Source organism: Taudactylus pleione, unplaced genomic scaffold, assembly GCF_031769625.1.
Source record: "Taudactylus pleione unplaced genomic scaffold, aTauple2 ptg000198l, whole genome shotgun sequence".
Lineage (NCBI taxonomy): Eukaryota > Metazoa > Chordata > Amphibia > Anura > Myobatrachidae > Taudactylus > Taudactylus pleione.
Genome location: NW_028284600.1, coordinates 16651099 through 16669829, shown reverse-complemented (window position 1 = coordinate 16669829; position 18731 = coordinate 16651099).

The window sequence follows — 18731 nt, the reverse complement described above, 5'->3', positions numbered from 1 at the left end:
AACTGGAAGGGCAGCACCAAAGAAGCTCTTTCTGCTTTGAGTCATCTGATCTTCCGATGTGTAGTCACTCTGGCTGGAACATCAAGAGTAGGTACTGTATCTGTCAATCCATATTCTACTTCTGAGACTGCTGGAGCCTGTTAGCCTGCTGCATGTCAATCTCCATAATGGCATCTTTGCCGTCAGGACTAGACTTGACCCAACTTTGTGACATTAATGTTTAGTGGACACTGTTGAGTCAGTAGCGAGTTAATGGAATTCCAAATATGTAACCTTTATTATCAATAATGCAGGAACATCAGACAGCAACAGGTGCACATTGGTCAGTAACACAGCACAGTAATGAGTGCACAGCAAAAGATAGCAGGATTCTAGATGTTCAAGCCTCGTTAGAAGCACTAGATCTGTCAGAGGCTTGACTGATTTTTAACACAGACACTCTTCCCTTTATCAGAACAACTCACACTGGCCTGTCAGCCCTTACAAAAGCTATAAGCCCAAAAAGTTACATGAGGAAACGATCGGAGCTATCAGACTCGTTAAAGACTTAACCCCTTGCTTACATGTCGTAGATCCGAACACTGCCACTTTTCATTAGTATATACACTAGTTTTATTATAACTGCTTGTTTCTAGTACATGCAGTTGTAGTATAATTTACAGTATATACCCTATATATTATTATCAATTATTTTGAAACACTATTGCTTATCAATTGAAAGTGCATATTTATAAAATAGGTTTATTAGAGAGGTTGGGTCATAAATGGGGGTGAATTTTTTTTTTCAATAATACATTTTTATTGTGTAATTATGAAAACAATATAAGGGTACAAAAATTAAACAGAGGGGGGAGGGGGAATAGGCACATTATAAGGCGGTGGGGAGAATGGAGACATTGCACACCAGTACAAATAAATATACAGCACACATTGTACATTATACATGAAAACACAAGGATCAAAACATATGCACCAAGCACATTCAAAAAGATAAAGAACATATAAATACATATCAACAATACTTAATCAACTTAGGTACCTTTGGAGATTCATTCAGGTTAAATGTTGGAGAGGGGCATAATGCGCCCTTACCCTCTGTTACATATATACAGTATGCAATGAGGACAGCTTCAAAAAAGGGGAAGAGGGGGTTATAGATACAGAACATCTCTAGTTTCCATTTCAAAATGGAATTGGGTTTTGGAGACAACTTTAGTAAACAGATGGGGAGTGGGGGATTTCCAATATTGGGCAATAGTAGCTCAAGCTGAAATTAGAATATGCCCAAGCACTTAACAATTTGCTTTAGGCACTGCAAAAGGAATATCAATGAAGCAGGCCTAAAGCGGGATCAGGAATAAGCGATACATTCAGCACGTCAATGATGAGGTTAAACACCTACTCTACCCAAAAGATGTGTTCAACTGGGCAATCCCAGAAAATGTGTAAAATAACAATTGTGCCTTCCTTTTAACATAGGTGTCAGCAAAATTTAGAACATGAAGGCCAAAATCTATAGAGATTGGTCGGAGTTAGAGTCTAGGCAGGAGTTTTACATTCATTTCAGTATGATTAGTATGTGATGACATGGAGAAGGAAGAAAGGTGAATCTATTCCCATTGTTCTGGAGTAAATGTATGCTGGAGATCCCTTTCCCATTGTAGATTGTTTGGAGATTTGTCCAAGGGACCCATGTGGGATAAGCATACATACCAGTAGGATATGGCCCTGTGGGAAGATGAAGTGGAAAGCCTAGACAAAATTTGGGCTGGGGGTGCAGAGAGTCATCAGGGGCATCTCTGTCATTTGAACCCAGTGTCACAGTTGGAGGTTGTAAAACCATGCAGAGAATCTCAGTTGAAACTTAGCACATAGGTCAGAAAATGGAAGAAAACATATGAAAGTATCAACCTCTTCATAAAGTCAAGTAGGTTATGAGGGATTGTATATGGAATAGCTTGAAAAAGAACAATCAATTTAGGTAAATACATCATTTTAAATACCGTCAGGCGACCCAAATATGAGTCCTCATAGTTCATCCAAGTTGCACCCAAAGTGGACAATTGGGCAAGTAAGGGGAAATAATTAACATAAAAAACCTTCTTAATACAGGGAGGGATGTGAATACCCAAGTGTGTCATGGAGAATTCTTTCCAAATAAAAGGGAAATGTATCTTCAGGGAATGAAGGGCGGAAGGGTTAACATTAATGGGAGAACTTCTGTTTTTGTGATGTTAAGTTTGTATGAGGCTGCACTATATCGCTCTAGGATAGATCAGAGAGCTAATAAAGAAGTCTCGGGGCTGGAAACAAACAGAACATCGTCTGCAAAGAGACAAAGTTTGTGGGAGGTGTCGTGTATCAGAATAACTGAAATCTAGAGATAAATGGAGTGTTTGAGTTAGAGGCTCCATGGCCAATACCAAAATCAAGGGGGACAATGGACAGCCCTGCTTGGTTTCATTAGTACTTGAAAAGGGTGAGGAAAAAAAGCCCTTATTAAAGACTAGTGCCGATGGACCATTATAGAGGGCAGAGATAGAATTCAGAATATCACCCTGAAAGCCAAATTTAGGGAGAAACCTGCTGTATGTACCACCAGTGCAACCTATAGAATGCCTTCTCAGCATCAAGAGAAAGATGTAGTAATTCTGTCTATTTGCTCGATGCCCTTTCAACCAAGTCCAGTACCATGCGTGTATTGTCCGGGTCCTGGCATCCAAGAACAAAACCACCTCTGCTAAGTGAATTAAGTGAGGGAGCAATGTCTTAAGACAATTGGCAATCATCTTAGAGTAAATTTTCACATCTGAATTAAGAAGACTGATGGGCCTATAAAAAACCACAGTCTGTGGGGTCTTTACCCAGTTTATCGATAATAATAATTTGGGCCTCTACCATTTCCGTTGGGAATTAACCCATTGTGGAGGCTTCATTATACAAGAGGATTGGGCACAGGACCTCACCAAATGTAGAATAGGAGTTTATAAAACCATGTGGACCAGGGGCCTACCTTTTAGGCAGCTAGACAATCACTCACTGAATCTCTTCCAGCAACCAGTGGGTATTCTGGGACACCAAGCAATCACTGTCTAGTGTTGGGAGGAGAAGGGTCTTGATAAAGATGTTACAGAGACCACAGACTGGTCGTCTTTCAAGTTATACAGCTTGAAGTAATAAGCAGAAACAAGTTGGCAATATCTAGCAGGTTAAGGCATTTAGTGGGAGATGGGATGAGGAGACAGTTAATCCTATGGCGAGTCTGACGACCACAAAGCTTATGGGCCAGAAGATGGTTGCCAGCAGTATTAACTTTCTGTTGAAGGTGCACCAGTGCTGATTACATACGAGGCACAAAGAGGCTTCTGGACCTGTGCTCGCACCTCCTGGAGCTGCGTCCGTAATAACTTAGTGGGATGGGAAAGATGTTTTTGAAGTTCTAAGGGCCTGATTCAGACTTGGGAATAGAGAGAGATATCTCTCTCAACTGATCATCTTGGTGAAACCATGCTGCACTGCAGGTGGGGCAGATTTAAAATGTGCAGAGAGATTTAGATTTGGGAGAAGTGTTTCCAAACGGATATCTAAATTGTAGATTAATAATAAAGCTGTGCAGTATTTGTGGGCTACATGCAAAAGCAGCCAGTATTTACCCCACATGTAAAAAAAATTATGTATTTACACCCCTTGCATTGCAAATGGTTTGTTCAGGTTCACAGTTGAGAGAGATATCTCACTCTATTCCCAAGTCTGAATCAGGCCCTAAGTCCCTAAGAGTAGCCTCTAGATCAGACTGGGTTTTAACTGAACAAGCTTTTAATTGGCCTCCTTTTTAAAAAGAGGTACCTCTGAGCACTGACTTCAGAGTGTACCAGAAGGTAAAGATAGAGGTGTCAGTAGGGGAGTTAGTTTATGTATATAGGGAGAGAGATTCAGTAAGAGTCTGTAACATCTCAGGGTTAGTCAAAAGGTATTCAGGAAGCTGCCACGGGAGGTATGGAGGAAATTGGTCCATAGAATAGGGGCATGATTGGACCAAGTAATAGGGAAAATTTTGACCCGCTTGGAACGATGAAGTACCCATTTGCCCAGTAGGATATAATCAATCCTGGAATACCTATAATGGACCTGTGATAAAAAAGTATAATTTCTTTCATCCGGTAAGTGGGTACGCCAGACATCATACAAGTCATATTCTGCTAACAGTTTTTTGAAATCATGGGAAGGGCCCATATCATGGGGTGTAGGTGACTCTGGGGGAGGAAGGTGAAATGTTTTTATTTATTTGGCTGCAGCATCCATTTAGTTTTTACCTGGTGTGTTTTCAAGTTGGATTGAATTGTATGATTATTCGTTTTGATATAAAATATTGCTCTTTAAAAGAGGAACCGTATGTTTTACACTTTTAAAATGATCAAGCAGAAGCTTCTAAGTTATAAACCATTTCTTACTTGTGCTTTAGAAATGCAAAGTGATTATAAATGAAATGAAATGCAATCAGCTTGTTTTCACCATGCATTAATAAAATGGCACTTTATTGGCACGTGTCCAGATAGCAAGTTCTCCTTGTGTTAGATGAGGCCCAGAAGCAGATGGCGAAGACACAAATGTAGCATTATTATAATTCAGAATGTCAAAATAGTTTCCCGCAGATTCTCACAAATAACAGGAGTAAGACACAATGTTTGGAAAATTTGGCACAAGGACACACTGTGCTAGAACCATGCTGTTACAGCTGAAAATTATGACATATGCAGGTTAAAATTTGCTAAACACATATTTATCACCTTGCAAAGAAAGGTTTTTATAATATACGTGCCAGTTTCATATTTCATTACATTAACTTATTTAAGTTATATTGGCAGAAATTAATAACTTAGAACCAGTTGAGGTGCTGTTTAGATTTCGGCGATATGGTATGATCAGTGGCCTTACTATTGTATGTCTCATTTATTTATTTATTACCAGTTATTTATATAGCGCACACATATTCCGCAGCGATTTTACAGAGAATATTTGTCCATTCACATCAGTCCCTGCTCCAGTGAAGCTTACAATCTAAATTCTCCACCACATGCGCACACACATACACACAAGGGTTAAGTTTTGTTTGGAGCCAGTTAACCTAACAGTATATTTTTGGAGTGTGGGAGGAAACCGGAGCATCCGGCGGAAACCCACGTAAGCACAGGGAGAATATACAAACTCCACACAGTTAGGGCTGTAGTGGGAATCGAACCCACAACCTCAGTGCTGTGAGGCTGTGAGGGAGTGCTTTTGGAGATGAGGGATTTTAGGATCTGTCCTCTGAGTGATTGCAGTCTGAATCTAAGCTTGCTACACCTTAGACTCTCACCAGTTACAGTGTTGAGTAAATCTGATGGATCAGCAGGACCCAGGCAAAGAAAGTAATCAATATAGTAAGCTAACCTATGCCCACCACAAGAAGACTCCACACACCAATGCAAAAAGGTGCTAATTGAAAATAGACACAAGACACTGATCATCCCATAGGAAAGCACTTGTCTGTGTAATATTCATCATCAAGTCTCATCAACCTGAAAGAGTCAGCATGCACGGGAAGAAAGCAAAAAGCACATTCAACATGAATATTAGCCAGGACAGCACCGGGTCCACATGTCCATGCAATGGTCAAAGTATCATCAAAAGAGTAGTAGACCATTGAACAAAATCCCGGCAGTATAGCATCATTAACCGATGACAATGTCGACTAAGATAGATGCTGAATGAGCCTAAATTACCAGGAGTCTTCTTGGGAACAATACAGAAAAGGAAATAGGGAAGTGCAAATTGTACTAAATAAAGGCTTTGATTAACGTCAATTTACTCAACAAGAAAAGGCATATGCCCCATTTCCAAGTAGTAATGTGCCAGTATAATGTGTAATTGATCTTATTTATAGGGTTCAGGTTGTAAGAATCTCAGTTCCTGAGGTGTCCCTTAGTATTTTTAAATAAAACACCTAGCAGAAGAGATTAGACATTAATTACCCTTCTGTAAAATGACAATAGTTTTTATATTAATGTTGAACTATTAAATTTCAGATTGCTTAATCTCAAAATTGCTTTTTCTGTCACTCAGCAACAGAAAGGAAATAATTGTATATTTCTTAGACCTGCTGAGATATTGCCAGTCAGCTCAGTTTTGCTATATGCGAAAAACTGCTGCCTTTGTCTACTGACAATAGTGTTATGATTCTATGCAATAGTAACCACGCACCATACTCAGATTGTACATGGAGTGCGAAAATATTGTTTGTCATTTAGAGCAGGAAAATTAGTAAAAGTGCAGTAAAGAAGTCTTCAATTTCAGAAAAGCAAGAGAGTATATAAACCAGGACCATATGGAGCGGTGTGCAAGCAGTTCGGATAACCCGATCACCCAGGATGCAGGGCATCTGTCTAGCCGGGTGCCTGGACTGTTACCCTGCAACCAGTAGTGCTGCTGCAGTGGTGCTCAGAGCTTCCAAAGGATACCCTGCAGTGTATAGAGCCATCATAGCATCTAGGGAACTCTCTAAATCCTCCTGCCAGTGGCCCAGACCCTCTCACAGGGTGGCAAACGTGCCCTAGGTTGCCAACCCGTGGTCTAGGAGAGACATCTGTCATTTTTCTCCCAGGTAGCCTCAGCTCCGAATGGTGCTGCACTTCTCGGTGCAGGTGGCCCCGTCCACCTCTGCACAACATTAAGACATCATGCGCTCAGGAGGTAGGGCTGGCACAGTGCGCCAGGCAAGCTTGTTATGGTGCTGCCTATGGGGACTGCCTGCTGAATGAATAAATGTAGAAATCCTACAAAAACTGCAGTCCTTTGATACATCTCCCTGAGACCCCATGACTGTGTCTTGTGTCTTTGTGTAATACAGATCCACACGAATTTCATCAATCCGGACAGATCCGAGTTGCGGTTTTAATATCCTGAGGGAATCTGGATAAATCTGAGTTGCGATTCTGATTTTCCCACGGTTCAGAATTACATTTTAAAAACGAATTTCGGGTTTTGGTTTGCAAAAATTACATGATATTGGCTGTTTTTAAAAACTTTTTATCAATTAAAAAGAGAAAAAAAACATCAAAAACCAAAACACTTGATGGTGGTTTAGCAAAACCAAAACCAAAGCACGGGGTCAGCGCTCATCTCTAACTGAATCTATGGGCCTGATTCAGACCCACTCGCGAGCGGCTGTCCGCTCGCAAGTGGGTCGATGTTATGGACTGAGCATGCGCACGACGGAGGGAGCTCCGTCGTGCGCATGCGCCAGACGCGACGAGCGAAGGAAAGTCCTTCGCTCGTTGTGTCTGATCAAAGGGGGCGTGCTGTCGATGTTGATTGACAGCACGCCCCCTTTGGTAGGCGTGCCGGGGGCGTGCCTCCCTGACGGGGGCGTTCCCACGGGAACGCCTCCCATCAGAAGCCGGCCCACTGACATCACTAGTGATGTCAGTGGGAGTGATTTTGGCTCTGATAGAGCCAAAATCACTCCGGAGCTTGTGGTTGAAAACCTCAACCGCAGGCTCCGGCTCGCAATTTCGATGGTCGCGTTGGTCTCGACCATCGCGGCCATCAAAATGCACGCTCGTATAGCCTGTGGGTGGTGACCCACAGCTATACGAGCGTCCAGAAGGACGCTCCATTTTCATGGAGGCCGGCCCTCATTCAGAGCGTGCGCTTTGCTCAGAGCGTACGGCTCTGAATGAGGGCCTATGTGCTCAGGGCCAGATGAGGACGCAATGGCGACATTTGCGCAGTTATCAAAAGATCTGCGACCAATGTTGCGTGTTTGTATGCACTTGCTTTGATCTGTGAAGGCGCCGGTGGGCCTCTCCATACTTTTCAAGGCGGCTACAGCAGTAGCATATTTTGGCACAGCAGCTGAGGTTGTATTCACAAACATCTGTGAACCAGTGCCTCGGTTGGAACAGACATGAAAGGCGTGTACAGATGGATGTGCTTGTAAATCAGCGTGTACAGTACAAGCTCTCTGGATTCATTCCATTGTGTTAAATATATTGCTCTAAGGATACATATTGAGGGATCTTTACATGCTACTAAAAAAATAAAAAAGTACTATACGATGCAAGTGGTTCTCAGTCCTGGCCCTATAAATACGTTTTGCACATTTCCTATCTTTAGCTCAGTGATTAGCTCATACTCAAAGATCCACATGTGGTGCAAATTATTTCACCTTTGATTCTGTGCTGAGACCTGTTAAACATTCACTGTTAATGGTCCCCGAGGACAAGAGCTCACAAACACAGTATCCAACTATTCAAAGCTATTAGTTTTAGTAACGTATTTATATGCATTATTCTTGTGTTAATAAAAGGCGTAAAAGATAAGCCCGTGTACAGTATAAGCCCTTATAAGGTTTGTTACTAAAACAAGACACCTGTACATCTGTAATGCAGACCACAGGGCCCAGTGAGTGCCACATTACAATATGCTGATTGGGTGTCATTTAAAATATTGATTATATTCTTGTACTATAACTTAAATTATAGTAGCAACATATGTTGTTTGCTAGCATTCCCTTCCCCATACACTTCTATTTTTTAATTTTCTGGATCCATGTTTTTCCTTTTAATGCTTATGCAGCTTTCATTTATTTTAATTTGTTTTCACCATTTGAATTGCCTATATTGTGCTCATTTCTTCAAATGTTACCACTGAAAACAATTTACTGTGTGTTCTCAATATAAAAAGACAAAGAAATAACGGAACAGGTGTTCTCAGCTCCACAGTCAGTAACTGGAATATTATCACCATGTGTATCGCCTTCATTTTCTTTTGCATATTAATTTTTCTTTGCTACCTTGTCATTTTATCATGCACACATTTGAATTCATATTCATTACAAGCACTGGCATTTTAGATATGTATCTCATTTTAGCAATTGTAGCAAATATAATGGGTATGATATGAAATTTCATCTGAAAGGTATACAGGACACCTTATTTTTATTTCAGGTTTTTTTAGTATTTTTTTGCAATTTCCTGACAGTAATTATTAATAATTATATCAATAATAATAATAATAATAATAATAATAATAATAATTATTATTATTATTATTATCATTATTATTATGATGATGATTATTATTATTATCATTATTATCATTATTATTCTTTTATTTGCTAAGCACCACAAGGTGTTCACAGTGCTATATAAGCAGTATACATTAAAGCAAAGCATAAATACAATGGGAGTGACAAGTATAGGGCAAAGGATGGAGCCAGATGTGTACCAAGGAGCAATGGCACCCAGAGCAAGTACATGCTCTGTCCCCCCAACAGGGAGCAGAGACATGTCTGTCACATGGAGGCAAGTTCAAATGGTAAAATAAAAGCTATGAGGGGCATGAAGAACCCACAGTGGAAATGCAATGATAGAGCCCATGAAAAGTATAGCTGATGGGACATGGGGAAGAGTACAAAGCACATAGTGCATGAGATAAGGTAATTTTAGGTACAATGAATTTGATGAAAGTACCAGTGTAGCTTATGGCTATCCAGCTATTTTTGAGGTGCAAGTTACAGCTTGCCATCTCTCAGGACATGCTGTACTTTGTAGTTCCACAATACAGAAGAGCTGATAAAACTAACTTGTAAGTGACTGAAAGCCACGTTGCAGCTTGTATTCTGACAGGTCTGCTTCTCCTCTGTAAAGTAAAAAAAGATGCAGGTCATAGATGGCCCCTGATGGTGCTCTTAATGGCCATCAGCACCCGGAGCATGTGCTCCATCCACTACACCCACACTACACCCCTTGGTAGTGCAACTCACTGTGTCTAGAGTCAGCAGGCAGTGGTGAGCTGCAGCAGAAGGTACAACACCTCGCAATAATCCTGTACCTATTGTATGGATGAGCGGTGTCCAAGTCGCTGAAGGGGAGATAAAAAGACAAAGAGCACTGGTGATAAGGATAGTGCAACAGAAGAACAAGAGAGAAGAGGGCCCTGTCTGAGAGTTTATATTATACAGGTAGAGGTTAAGTAGTTGGAGGGCGAACTGGAAAAGGGATGACCTTTCCAGATTGGATTCAACTTTAATTTTTCAAATTTTTTGAAGATGTAAAAAAAAGTAGAGATCAGCGGGTTCGGTTTTTCAGGTAACTTGTTGCCACATGTGTCAATGTTTTTAACAAATATTGAATTTTGATATATTTGGAATTGTCATTTATATCACATCAGCACGTAGTGTGTATTATAGTGTGGGTAACCGAACCTACCCGAATTAACCCAATCCTAGAAGATCCGAGCCAGGACTTGGAACTCCCCGCCATTTTCAAAACGAGTCAAGAAGTAATCTTCCCGGTGTCGGATCTTGCGTGTTTTGAGTCCAACGCAGACGGAGGTGGATGATTATAGGAGGACTCTTTCAGGCATTCTGTATGATGGTCAGTGGCACCTACATGTCCCTTAGTGTACTACTGGCCGAGCTAGTTTTGATGTAGGCAGTTAGCAAAAAAAAAATTATTTTTATAGCGCAGGAAAATCTATTACTTACTTGTTTTGTTAAAATGCATTATTGGCTATGAGTGTCACACTGGTGCTGTAAGTAATTCAACTGAGGAGCATTAATGCTTGGTGCACAACTGCACACAGGTGTTGTTTTTTTTGTAGCCATGGCCAGCAGTGCAGCATTAACCCTTTTTTGGTGACACTGGTGCCCACAAAAAGTTTTTGGTGTGAGCCACCATTACTATAATTATATAAACACAGTGATTCACAGCAGTGTGTAAAAAATATATATATACATATATATACATATATATATATATCAGTCAGTGACAATGTAGCATTTAATAAGAACACTAACACCCAGTAGGTCAAGGGCCACTGCCTTAATATCTATACAGTGTGTCGCAGTTGGTGGGCAGGTGTCTTTATTTTATAAACAAAAAAAATGACACATTTTGGTATGTTCAAAAGCAATATTTTACATTATTGAAAAAAATATCACCTCTAATAAAGGGAATGTTTCCTGCAGACAAGCATAAATTTGCCAACATGCCATACACTACACACAGTGGCAAGTATAGGATCAAGCCTTGGCCTTTATTTGTGAGTGGTGGTTATGCAAACTGCTGTCAGTCAGGCATATTTTGCCTCACATGATGATGCAAGACCTCACTCAGAGTCTAGAACAAGTGTCAAAAAAATTAAAACTGGAAAATCAGTGCAGAAGAACAAACTGTTTTTCTCAGAAATGTCACAAGTCCCTGAGGAGAGTCTATGGGTGTCCATGAGTGCTATGTGGGAGCCTGACCTTTCTGTTACAGGACATGTAGAGAAGTGTCCTTCCACCATTTCTTCACCCTCTGCAAATGTGGGGATGAGCAGGACAAGTACAGATGCTGACATAGAAATTAAAGATGCTACTGAGGAAGTTAAACAGGATGAGGGGGATATATGTGTAGCTGTTGCTTTTAATGAGGATGTTTTTTGTATAAGTGATGCACCAGTGGAAGCAGTTCTTGCCCATTATAAGAAGAAGGCCATTGTCATGGCAGTCACCCAGTTGCAAAGCAGATCACTAAAGCCATGACAGCTATGCTCATATTATATGTACATCCAATATCTGCCATTAGTGCATTTTGCTTTATACAGTTAATTGAGGTCCTGTGTTCCTGCTACCAAATTCCATCTTGGTTCCATTTTACCAGTAAAGCAATTCCTCACCTGTAACAGGACATTAAAAAAAATTATTTGCCTATAAAATTCCATTGTACCCAAGTGGTACAGGTCAAACGCAAGATTACTTGACTGTGACAGCTCTCTGGGTTGGTGTATTACCTTCAACAGTATCAGCAGCAGTAGGTAACACAAAATGCCAGCTCATTCCCAGGCAGGCTACTTTCTGTATCACCGGCTTCACTAAATAGCATACTGATGTCAGAAAATCATAGCCAAATGTCTTACCCCGCTATGAATCTCCTCAGGATATGTCATTTCTGATAATGCCACAAATATTGTGAGAGCATTGCAGCTGGGTGAGTTTGAACATGTCCCATGTGTTGCTCACACAATCAATTTGGTGATGCAGAATTTCTTTACAAAAATTACAAGGGTAGGAGGAGATGCTGTCTGTGGATCGAAAACTTTTGGGAAATTTTTGACGTTTAGCAATTGCATGTAGAAGATTGCAGCACCTGCAAGAACAGCTCAATTTTTCTTGCCACCAACTGAAGCAAGAGGTAGTAACAAAATGGAATTCCACCCTTTATATGCTTTAGAGAATGGAGGAACAGCAACAAGCCATCCAAAACTTCACAGTAGAGAATACTTTCTTTGTTGTGGAAGGTGCTGAAACAATTTGAAGTAGTGACCTGTGAAGTGAATTCAGACACTGCCAGCTTGAGTCAGGTGATTTTCCTAATTAGTCTTTTGGAAAAGCAGCTAGAGAAACTGAAGGAGGAGATGATTCAAAGTAATTCCGCTAAGTATGTTGGACTTGTAGATCAAGTCCTTTATTCACTTTACCAGGATCCAAGAGGTAGAGGTGAGGTGGTCAAAATTGACTGGAAATGAGGTGGTCAAAATTGACTGGAAATGACTGGAAATTAATGTTATATACAGTAGGTTAATAATAGTGTAGGAGCAAAAACAGGCCCAAATATATACAGATCCAAAACCAAGGGCCTGATTCAACTGCGATTTATACACACAATCGGCTGATTGTTGCATTCTGCGCATATGTATGCATCGCAGTGTGCTTGTATGAACACACCACTGCGATCGGGTCTGCAAATGCAGTGACTATGCTGGCCCATCGCAGAGTGATAGACAGGAAGTACCTTTTGTGGGTGGTGACAGGGGGTTGGTAGGTGAAAAGCAGGCATGCCAGTGCATTTGAATGCCGTTGCAGGGGCATGCATAAATTAGCCACTTCAATGCGATACACAGCTTGGGCTTTCACAGCGTGGAATGAGGTTAGCAATTTCTGAGTAAGGTCTGACCTTGTGCAATTGTGCGTGAAGCTCCGATGTTAATAAATAGTACCAATGCAAATGCACAGCTAAAAGAGCCATGGGAACAGAGCATGGGATAAGAATGATAGCAGGTGCTATCCATCACATTGATTGTAAGCATAGTGCAAGACAGGTGCAGATCAAGTTATGTCACAAAGGTATGAACGCAATGACAGTCTTGTATTGCATACTTTGAAATAATTGTTTCAATGAAACGTGTGGTTTTCTTTGTGCACTTATATTTCATTGAACGTTTTAAGCACATGTCAGTAGTAATATATATATATTTTTTTAAAATGTTTTTCTTTTTTATTTTACTTTAGACTTTATTAAAGAAGGATCCTATTTTAGGGAACTTGTTACCGGATCACCCCAAATTTATATACAAAAAAGCCCCTAATTTGGCTAACAAATTGGTCAGGAGTGCATTACCTTGCCATAAACAATTGTATAATGTGAAATCCAAGGGTTTTTATCGGTGTGGGAGTTGCATGATGAGAAAGAAGGTAAAAAACATAGGAGAAACATCTAAGATGGAAGAGCTTGATATTAATGGGAACAAACATACCATTAAAGAATTTATTACATGCAATGTAAACATTTTTATATATATGATAGAATGCACATGCAACTTAGTATATATAGGCAGAACATCTAGGCCTTTGAAGATACGCCTAAGTGAGCACATCAGGAATATTAAAAAAGGCCTAGAGTCTCATGCTTTATCCCAACATTTTAAATTGATACATAATTGTTCCATTACCAATATCAAAAGTGAGATGAAATTTATATACGATTTTAATACGTTACAAGCAGGTGTCATCAATTCCGATTTTGAGCTTAAATGGTTTTTATAGATCATCCATACAGTTTTTAGTGTACCCTCGGTTTTATTTTAGGATTTTTAGTCTAATTTTCATGTTACATTTACTTATTTCTGATCTCATATTTCTCTTCTTTCATCAGTTCACTGACTGTTGTGATTTTATTATCTTATTTCATGATTTTGACATGTATATTTTTGTATTTATTCAGCTAATGCAGTTTCTAGGATATTTTGTATTCTTTCTAAAGAAAACAGACTGATTGTACCATATGAGTCATCTATAAAGGAAATATCTGAACCAATCCATTTATATGTTCTGTATGGTGGAGGCGTGTGTCACATGACTGCATAAAGCCTAGATGACATACATGGAGAAGCTTCCGTGTTTACTTATTGCCAAGACAACAATGGATCACATGGTCCGGTTATGTGAGCGGATCTTTTGGAAGACGCCTGTGACTGGTCTTACACTGTTGCAGGAAGAAACACTTCTGTATCCAAATGGTTTCCATGATACCAAGTCGATCACATGATGTCACATGATAGGATGAATGTATGCACTAAGGGAACTTTCGTATGGACGTAATATATGATTGGCTCATTTGTTGTGGAAGGGGGGAATATAGTATTAGGTAGCAATTCTTTTTGTATAGTTAGGTTGCTGAAGGACATTAGCTGTATTTAAGGAGCGAGAAGAATCTCTGTACATTCATCTTGCCTTGAAAAATGCCCTAGTTAGGGTCGAAACGCGTCGGACCTATTGTGGTAATTTCCCTTTGACGGTTCAGAAGATCGTTTCCAGCAGTTGAGACAGCATCTATTTGGAGGAGCATTCCTTGGACTCCTAGGGACTTCTACTTCATGCTTATACAAAACTGACATCATCCAGTTCTGAAAGCCCTGCTGGTAATTACCCTCTTTTTTATCCATATGAATCCAGGAAAATTTATGCCACATTTTTATTTGGTTCAGAGATATTTTTGTCATTTATTGTATTCTTCTTTTTATTAAACAGTTTTATGTGTTTTATCCTTCATATCACTCATTTTGAGAACACCGGGATGCTGCATTCCAAACCTTGAGGAGGAGAATATATAAGAATCTTTTAGCCCCAATCAGCGTTTGGAGGATAGGATGGACCTTATTTGTCACTGACTGCATTACAAGGAATGTAATTTATTCTCCACATTTGAGTGACACTTATTTTGAGCACTGGTGGTTTTCACACCCATCTTCTTTATACTGCTATTACAGTGGGGCAAAAAAGTATTTGGACAACCACCGATTGTGAAAGTTGTTGTACTTTAAAAGATGAGAGAGGTCTGTAATTTCCATCATAGGTACACTTCAACTGTGAGGGACAGAATCAGAACCAAAAATTCCAGAAATCACATTGTATGATTTTGAAACAATTTATTTGTATATTGTTTCTGAAAATAAATATTTGGACAATCAGAAAGTTTAACTCAATACTTTGTAAAGTAACCTCGGTTGGCAATTACAGAGGTCAAATGTTTCCTGTAGTTTTTGACCAGGTTTGCACACACTGCAGCAGGTATTTTGGCCCACTCTTCATTGCAGATTTTCTCTAGATGTGTCATGTTTTGGGGCTGTCGCCGGGAAACACGGACTTTCAACTCCCTCCACATATTTTCTATTGGGTTGAGGTCTGGAGACTGGCTAGGCCAATCCAGGACCTTGAAATGCTTCTTACGGAGCCACTCCTTAGTTGCCCAGGCGGTGTGTTTGCGGTCATTGTCATGCTGGAAGATCCAGCCACGTTGCATCTTCAATGGTCTTACTGAGGGAAGGAGGTTTTTCCCCAAAATGTCATGATACATGGCCCCATTCATCCTCTCCATAATACGGATCAGTCGTCCTGTCCCCTTTGCAGAAAAGCATCCCCAAAGCCTGATACACGGCATGTGGAGTTTATACCAAAAAGTTCTATTTTGGTCTCATCTGACCACATGACATTCTCCCAATCCTCCTCTGGATCATCCACATGGTCATGGGCAAACTTTAGACGGGCCTGGACATGTGCTGGCTTAAGCAGGGGGACCTTTTGGGGCGCTGCAGGATTTGAATCCATGACGATGTAGTGTGTTACTAATGGTAACCTTTGTGACTGTAGTCCCAGCTCTCTTGAGGTCATTGACCAGGTCCCCCTGTGTAGTTCTGGGCTGATCCATCACCGTTCTCAAGATCATTGATACCCCACGAGGTGAGATCTTGCATGGAGCCCCTGGTCGAGGGAGATTGTCAGTGATCTTGTATTTCATCCATTTTTTAATAATTGCGCCAACAGTTGATCTCTTCTCATCAAGCTGCTTGCCTATTGTCGAGTAGCTCATCCCAGCCTTGTGCAGGTCCACAATTTTGTCCCTGGTGTCCTTAGACAGCTCTCTGGTCTTGGCCATGGTGGAGCGGTTGCAGTCTGTTTGAGGGTGTGGAAAGGTGTCTTTTATACAGTTAACCAGTTCAAACAGGTGCCATTAATACAGGTAACGAGTGGAAGATAGATGAGCTTCCTAAAGAAGAAGTAACAGGTCTGTGAAAGCCAGAATTCTTGCTGGTTGGTAGGTGTCCAAATATTTATTTTCCACAAGAATATACAAATAAATTGTTTAAAAATCATACAATGTGATTTCTGGAATTTTTGTTCAGATTCTGTCTCTCACAGTTGAAGTGTACCTATGATGGTAATTACAGACCTCTCTCATCTTTTAAAGTGCAACAACTTGCACAATCGGTAGCTGTCCAAATACTTTTTTGCCCCACTTGTATATAATAGGTGGTGGGGATCACCTCTTAGGATGTGTTTCTATTCAGCAGCTTGTCTTGTGCACGCATGGTAATCCCCACATTTTACAATTTTCTGTTGGTTATAATTTAGCCTATTATAATGTAGTGCACCAGACATGTATACACCCACACCTTCATAAAAAAAACACTTGCAAATTTGTCTATATTACATGTCATGCATATATAATAGTACAAACAAGGTGGACATTTGAAAAAAAAAAAAAATATATATATATATATATATATATGTATATACGTGAGAGCAATGTGGTTAGGTCAGAGCACCTTAAAGTTCTTTGAAGTGCAGAAAATGTGCAAACATCGTTGATTAAATAAATAAATAACTCAGTGAAACAATAAAATCGTCTATAAAATAGATCTAGACCATAAGAAAGTAATTATAAATATACAAATTTAATAAGAACAACCAACATAAAAACATGAAAGGGAAGACATGAATGACATTGGTAAAAAGACTATACAAAAAGAAATAAAAAATATAAAAAAATAGAGATAAATACAAAGTTTGAAAAAAATGAAAAGCTTATCTTATTTCATATATATGGAGGATATGGTCAGGTGGGGTGCAAGCTTGAAATAAGAAATAAGATAAGCTTTTCATTTTTTTCAAACTTTGTATTTATCTCTATTTTTTATATTTTTTTATTTCTTTTTGTATAGTCTTTTTACCAATGTCATTCATGTCTTCCCTTTCATGTTTTTATGTTGGTTGTTCTTGCTAAATTTGTATACTTATAATTACTTTCTTATGGTCTCGATCTATTTTATAGACGATTTTATTGTTTCACTGAGTTATTTATTTATTTAATCAGTGATGTTTGCACATTTTCTGCACTTCAAAGCACTTTAAGGTGCTCTGACCTAACCACATTGCTCTCACATCATTTTAAAAGTTACTGACCACGACTGATTAGGTTGAGCTGACACCCCATTAGCTGTGGGGGAACAGGCTTTGTATTATCTATATATTGATTTTGAAGGTACATCACATACCACTGGCGCTGTAAAACATTATAGACACATATATATATTAGGGGTGAGCGGGTTCGGTTTTACTCGGATTTACTCGGATCTTTAAACGACATTTTATTGGCTATCGCCTAACATGTGTTTTGGATAGCCAATATAATAAATCCGAATTTGCGGTAAAGTGGCTATAAGAACCGAGTAAATCCGAGTAAAACCGAGCCTGCACATCCCTAATATATATATATATATATATATATAAATCACAGACATATCAGAGGGTGTTTTGCAATTTTTTTTTCATTTCTTTGTATTTAAACTATAAACAAACTAACTTTACAAAAAAGAATAGCTTTAAAAAAAATGTGGCCATTTTCACATACAAGAATTTCTGGAAGGATTTGTTAGGAGGACACGTTTGCAGACGTGTGATGCTGCTGATTCTGCTGCTGCACCAAATGTTCCAACTTGACTTCCTCCAACAAAATAATCACCTCCAAATGTGTCTGCCAAAACAGACCCAACATATGATGGCAAGATACCAGTGCCAGGTATTAGTAAGAGGGAGGCGCATCAAAGAGGCAATAACGTCCACATTTCATAGTAGGCCAAAGTTCAAATAGATCATGGAATGATCTGGATTTAAATTGTCAAAAAAGTGAATTTTGTGTAATGACGATTCGCAGCAGACTCAGGACCTAACTTATCCCTGATACCGGTGGACTGTTGTTTACCCTGCCCAGTGCTGATTCCTGGCTGGGCAAGGCATTGGTCCAGGAAGTCTCTCTTTTATCTCCCTCAGATCTTGGTGAATTTCCCTTAGAATCGAGGTTCTCTTCCGCATGCTGCTCCGGATTAAGTCATGCATTGACTCAATGGCTGCAGTCTGTCTGTCCACTGCCATCCTAAGCCCATTGATGACTTCAACAAAGGTGGCAGTGGTGGATGGGGAGACAATGATGGAGGTTGTGTCTCGCCCACCATCCGACTGCAGCCTTTGAGAGTGGTTGTCTCCTAAAAAACAAATAAAGAAACATGTTTACAATTTTGAAGGTACAAATAGACAGACAGATAGAAAAATACACAAGTAAAAGACACAGCATGTGGGGCATCAGTGGCAG